The sequence below is a fragment of the Engystomops pustulosus genome, chromosome 10, assembly GCF_040894005.1.
Source record: "Engystomops pustulosus chromosome 10, aEngPut4.maternal, whole genome shotgun sequence".
In the NCBI taxonomy this organism is placed as follows: Eukaryota; Metazoa; Chordata; class Amphibia; order Anura; family Leptodactylidae; genus Engystomops; species Engystomops pustulosus.
Window position 1 is genome coordinate 82,505,266 of NC_092420.1, and position 5,425 is coordinate 82,510,690.

General features: G+C 48.1%; 1 protein-coding gene across 25 annotated transcripts in view; it reads left to right on the plus strand.

The window, feature by feature from the left end:
• Window positions 1-2,165: 2,165 nt before the first annotated feature.
• ADGRL2 (adhesion G protein-coupled receptor L2) overlaps window positions 2,166-5,425 on the plus strand; it is a 139,505-nt gene continuing 136,245 nt past the window's right edge. For 23 of the 25 annotated variants that reach the window (XM_072127828.1, XM_072127831.1, XM_072127837.1 and 20 more), the window contains exon 1: window positions 2,166-2,737. The gene's annotated coding sequence lies outside the window, so the exon portion shown is untranslated. The remainder of the gene's footprint in view (window positions 2,738-5,425) is intronic. The other 2 variants (XM_072127838.1, XM_072127839.1) reach the window with 1 other exon arrangement.

A 5,425-nucleotide genomic window follows, 5' to 3' on the forward strand; every position in this document is an offset into this window, starting at 1 on the left:
AATGATTGCAGCTTAAAGGGACTTGTTATCAATTTTGTGATCAGCTTTCTGCTCCCCCTACTGGTAACCCCAGGCATTACAGCCGGGCTATGACATCAGCAGCTCTCAGCTGTGTCTGGATACTGAATACAGAATCACATAAGACGGGATGTGAACAATGTGTAATGCATCTGATTGGCTGGAACGTTTACTTCTGATACGGAATGTAAAATATCTGCAAGTATCAGGCGCAGGAGGGGAGAAATCTGGATTTTTTTTGCTTGATTTTTGCTGCTTTTCTAAACTTGTTTCAGATAAACCTCTTATTCCTCCAATCATGTGATCACATATTTGGAGATTATGGGATATTGATGACCTTCCCTCTGAATAGGTTCCAAATATATAGGCACAGACCCCCCTCCAATCACCAAAATTTGGGTCCCGTTCTCACTAATTGATGATGTAGCATGTTTCCTGCTGCGTCATTCAATATTATGAATGTCATTCAGACATTTCTGAGCACAGCGCACAGGTATCTCCAGCACTTCCATTCACTGTCTATAGAGATATCTGAGCGCTGCGCAGGGCAATTTTTTGACACTATGATACTATTGAATGGAGTGGCAGGACACTGGTTCATTAAATCAGAAAGTATGTACAGCACTGTACAGTGTCACACGCAGCAAGTGTGCCTGGAGAAAGGTGGTCTATGGTATTACTGAGGGGTCCGGCACTGTACATGCAGGAAGCTGTCATCATGAGGAAGGTGCACTCAGTGCTGTACATGGAGGTGCCTGCTGTGTATTCAGCGCTGTAAATATAGAGATCCTGTATCAGGAGGTGCCTGCGGTGTATTCAGCGCTGTACACATAGGGATCTGGTATCAGGAGGTATTTGCAATGAGCTCAGTACGATAATGTAAAAGGAGCTTGTAACATTACCAGCTTTGTACTCAGCACTTTACATGTAGGCAGCTTCAATGTGCATCCAATGTGCTTTGTGCTTCACATGGGGGGCCTTGTGTATTACAGTGTGTCCGGTGTTGTACATATATGCAGTCAGCGTACCTGGCGCTCTACATACATGCAATCAGTGTACCGGGGGCTGTACATACATGCTTTTTGGGCTGTACAAAAACGCAGGACACCTGGTGCTGTACATACATGCAGTCAGTGTAGGGCTGTACATACATGCAGTCAGTGTAGGGCTGTACATACATGCAGTCAGTGTAGGGCTGTACATACATGCTGTGCTGTAACTATATGCAGTGTACACGGCGCTGTACAAACATGTAGTCAGTGTTGGGCTGTACATACATGCTGTTTGCGGCTGTACATACATGCAGTATACCTGGTGCTGTACATACATGCAGTCAGTGTGGGGCTGTAAATGCACACAGTGTACCCGGCACTGTACATACATGCAGTCAGTGTGGGGCTGAACATACATGCAGTCAGTGTGGGGCTGTACATAGTACATACATGCAGTCAGTGTGGGGCTGTACATACATGCAGTCAGTGTGGGGCTGTACATACATGCAGTCAGTGTGGGGCTGTACATACATGCAGTGAGTGTGGGGCTGTACATAGTACATACATGCAGTCAGTGTGGGGCTGTACATACATGCAGTGAGTGTGGGGCTGTACATACATGCAGTGAGTGTGGGGCTGTGCATAGTACATACATGCAGTGAGTGTGGGGCTGTACATACATGCAGTTAGTGTGGGGCTGTACATAGTACATACATGCAGTCAGTGTGGGGCTGTACATACATGCATTCAGTGTGGGGCTGTACATAGTACATACATGCAGTCAGTGTGGGGCTGTACATAGTACATGATAACTGCAGTCAGTGTGGGGCTGTACATAGTACATACATGTGGTCAGTGTGGGGCTGTACATAGTACATGCAGCTGGTGTGTAGCTGTACATACATGCAGTCAGTGTGGGGCTGTACATAGTACATGATACATGCAGTCAGTGTGTAGCTGTACATACATGCAGTCAGTGTGGGGCTGTACATAGTACATACATGCAGTCAGTGTGGGGCTGTACATAGTACATGATACATGCAGTGAGTGTACCCGGCGCTGTGCCTCCTCCTCCTCCCCCCTCTGTGCCGGGCTGCAGCCAGTGCTGGCGGTGGGCGGGGCCTGGCTGCTCCTCCCCCTCCCCGCGCCGCGCTCGCTCTGTGCCCGCAGTGTGTGCGGGGAGATGTGACAGTGAGAAGCCGAGCACAGGCCACCATGTCCCCGGGAGCGGCGCGCAGGCTTCCCCGCGTGTGAGAGACAGAGCCGGGGGACACTACTCCGCCAGGACCCGGGGGCTCCCAGCTCCGGGGCTTCTTCTACTTCTTCTGCCGCCGCCGCCGCCTGAAGATGTGGACTTACTGCTGAGGAGCGGAGAGAGAGCGAGAGCTCAGCCCCATCACTGCACCCGGACCCCAGCCAGGAGCCCTGCACCTACTGGGGTCCCCGAACCTCCAGCATCCGGGCTCCCTACTGGACCCCCTATCCCTGTACATCCAGGATCCCCGCAACTACTGGACCCCGACTACATCTGGACCCCCCTGTGCCACCCCTGGATGCACTTACCCCCCTAGTGCTGGATGCCAGGCTGACCCACCTGCACACCCCCCGGAACCAGCGCACATCCCCCCGGAACCAGCGCACAGCCGCGATTTGTTACTTTGTTACTTTGTGGAGGAAACTATTGGAACCTTGTACATTGTTACCTGGAAGCTGGGAGCAGTCAGCAGGTAGGAGGGGGTCCGAGCTGTCTGTATACCAGGGCTACATGTGTCTGGATGGATCTATATACACACACTGTGCAGCTCTCCTGATACCGGCTGTAGTCGCCCTCTATATATACTATATACTGTGTAGTCGCCCCATATATATATATATAATATATACCGTGTGCAGTACTCCGTATATAGATAATATATACTGTATAGTGCAGCTCTCCCTCTGTATAACTGTGTGCATCGCTATCCTGTATAGGGACATGCAGCTCTCTCTGTATATAACTGTGTACATCCCTCTCCCTGTGTACTGTAGCTCCCTATGTATAGCTATACATGCACAGTGTGCAGCCTTTCTCTCTCTCTCTCTCTCTCTCTATATATATATACATATACTATGGATGTAGCCCTGGCTCTATATATAATATTAACACCCTTTACATAAATCCTATAGATCCTATCTCTCCCTATATATAATGATCTTCAGTCCCTGTGTATACAGCCCTGGCTCTGTATATAAGAATATTAAGCCCCTGGGTGCATATCCCTTTGGAATGAGCCCTTACTCTTTATTTAAGGATGTGAAGCCCCTGAGTCTATATACTATGGATTCAACCTGGCTCTTTATATAAGGATAATATGCCTCTATGTCTATATAATATGGATACAGCCCTTCCTCTTTCTTAAAGGATATTTAGCCCCTGTATATAGATACTATATGCAGCCCTCTCCCTGTATATAAGGATGTTTAGCCCCCCTGTGAATATATTGTATATATACAGATGTTAGGTCGCAGTGCACATATATTTATATACATATATTGTTTATGCAGCCTTCTCTCTATATACAGATGTTAGGTCCCTGTGTATATATATTTATGTGTGTGTGTATATATATATATATATATATATATATATATATATATATATATATACTGTGTATGCAGCCCCCTCTCTGTATATAATATCCTTAGATCCTGCACAGCATTGCCTTTCTCTCTGCAAACTTCTATTATCCCCTGCAGCAGAGGTTCAACTGGTGTAATGTGCTTCTTCATCTGGGGGGGGGGTTCATCATCCATGTTTAGGGGTTCAGGGCTGTGACCCAGCTCCGGTCCAGTGCGTGTAACCTAATAGGAGGACTGGATCTCCAGGGGTGATTTGCTTGCAGGCAGTGAGTGGAGAGGCTGCTGCTCTTGTGTCTCTGGAGAGCTGTAGACTGTGGGTAATAGAAGTCAGATCTCCTGTGTTTTATGCTAATACTAGTAATAATCACCTTTTATATAGCACTAACATGCGCCGGAGCGCTGTACAGAGGGGAGAAGCTGCATACAATGTCAGGCAGATATTGATGGAAGGATTCAGGATCCTTGTGTTGTAAATAAGAGACACAGGCAGAACCTCATTATCCCTCTTGTGTGTTGGATGTGGGTCCCTTGTCTCGTTGGATCCATTGGTTCTCTTGAGAGTAAGCCGGGCAGGGGGTACCGGGGGGTCTATGGAGACTATAGGGGGGTTGGTGGAGTCGCTCTTGTATCTTGGGACAAGGAGAGAGGTTACATGAAAATGCAGCCAGATGTGAACTGGCTCCGGCGGTGGTAGTGGGAATGGCAACAATTAGATGCAGGATCCTTTGTTCTGAGGGAGCCAGACACAATCTGGGGGCTGACTTCCCAAACTTTGACATAGGGGGAACAGGCTGCGCTTAGGGTAATGTGTGGTTTATGCCCATTAAAATGCCCCCTGCTTTGGCTTACAATTTTAAGACTCTGTTTTGTACCTGGTCTATTAATGAGGGGGGCAGCTAAAATGTCCCCTCTGCCTGGCTTTGTGTAATATATTAAGGTACAGATAATGCCAGGCCTGGGTAAGAAGGTATGGAAATGAGAGCAGATGGTGCCAGGCAAATGCAGCCTTGTACTGCACCCACATCTCTTAGGTTGGCAGGGAAGGAGGGAGGGGGGAGTGCATTGCTGGATGTGGTCTCATTCACCATGTCATGGATGTGGTTTGCTGCCCATTCACTAAGGCTTGATGCCCTCACACAATGAATATTGTTACCTGACCTCTCTGGGAAGGACAAGGGACATCCATGGCATGCAGCGGGCAGAGGAGAGATGTTATCTGCAGGCTGCCGGGTATTTATGTGTTGCTGTGAATCCATTGCCCTGTGCCAACATCCCAGGAGCTCAGCTCCACGCTCAGGTGTGCACCTATTTTATTTGCACATCAATATCCCGGTGCACAAAAGAATCCTGCAGAACAAATGCCCTCGTTGTTTATTTTTTTCGTTTTTCCAGCTTATTCTCAAGCCCCCCCCTCCTCCTCCTCCTCTTCTTTGTTGCTGCCACTAAGAGAGGTGCCATTTCACATCATTCTGCACAAATTGTTTGAATTAATGCAAGTGTGAATTCTTACGGTTCCAAGGGGTCCATTACCATATCAAAGCTCATCCAGCTTCTGGCTCATTGGAGAAAACTTTAGCCTGGCTTGCATTTCTCTACAGAATAGAGGCCCAAAGGGGCAGCGAGCGAAGGGGAGAGGGAGGTGAGGGGGGAGGTCGATGGCAGGATGGTTAAAATGGGGGCAGAGGAGGAGGAGGGTGAATGGAAGCGTCTGCTGTTTTGTAGTCATATTGACCAAGAAACATTTTCGGACAGAGCTCTTGAAAGGAGCTAATCTGTTTTGGAGCTCATGAAAAGTG